Source organism: Pinus tabuliformis, chromosome 4_2, assembly GCF_031772625.1.
Source record: "Pinus tabuliformis cultivar Carrire ecotype Pingquan chromosome 4_2, CPIR1, whole genome shotgun sequence".
Taxonomy (NCBI): Eukaryota; Viridiplantae; Streptophyta; class Pinopsida; order Pinales; family Pinaceae; genus Pinus; species Pinus tabuliformis.
The window spans coordinates 222442250-222443421 of record NC_142304.1 but is presented as its reverse complement, the minus strand read 5'-3'; positions in this window follow the sequence as shown (position 1 = coordinate 222443421).

Below are 1172 nucleotides of genomic sequence, written 5' to 3'. Positions count from 1 at the left end.
CTTGAGCCAATGATAAATCCGCCAAAGGGAGTAGTACACAAATCGACATTTAATCCTCGTGCCAAAGTAGCACAAAATTATAATATAGTAGAGGACCCGGCCCAATCGCCGTCCGCTATGTCGACACTTGAGGTACCGCAAAATTTCCCCTCCCAAAAGCAGGCTCTATTATTAGTAATAGGTGGGATTGACCCAACGGATTCCAATCTTGTATCCTTTAATCACAAAGGATATGACCCTGAGTTACCAGCTCAACTAGCTTTCCTTATTCAAGTGAAATCCCTCAACAAAACTATTCATCGAACAATTATTGATGAGGGGGAATCTACATGTATTATGTCGATGAGTTGTTGGAAAAATTTAGGCTCACCACCCTTGTTGCAATCGTCAACGATGTTAAAAGCATTTGATGGACGATCATACACTCCATACGGGATTTTAAGTAACTTTCAAGTTGAACTGGGGGGCAAAACAGTAGAAATTGATGTTGAAGTAATTGATGGAAACATCGATTACAACATCCTACTGGGAAGGCCCTGGATATATGGCATGGCCGTAGTTGTGTCGACCTACTTCAGGAAGATTGCATTTCCCTTCCAAGGAGGAATTACAATCGTCGACCAACAAACATTTCTCCCCAACAGGTCACAAGTTATGGGAAGCATTCCAATGATCCATGGAAGCAATCATTCACTTCAAAATATTGGAGTAGGTCTCCTAAAAGACCCTGCCTTAATGGGTACTTTTTCCCTACCGCCTCCAAGTAATCTGGCGGAAGTGGCCACAGTGGAAACCTGCAATATGAAATCTTCTATATCTAATGGATTCAGAAGATTCCTAAACATTTTTTCAGCATGGATCATCGCCATTTTAGAAATATTGTAGCAATCAATTTTCTTGGCCTGGGGGTCAAACCCAAATAAACGCTCATCGAGTGTTTGGATAGATAGGTCTAAGGAATATGGCATCTCTTCGGATCCTTGGTCGCATGTACATTCTACAGACGAAGGAATCATTCAATCAATGATGATAGGAGAGGCACCATGGGAAGATTACCACCATCGCTCCCATCTTTCGAATTGTAAGGAAGATAGTTCTAGTGACCTTAATAATCCTTTAGTTTTTAATTTTCTATCAAATACTGTAAATACAATGGATTTTGAGGATGGTTC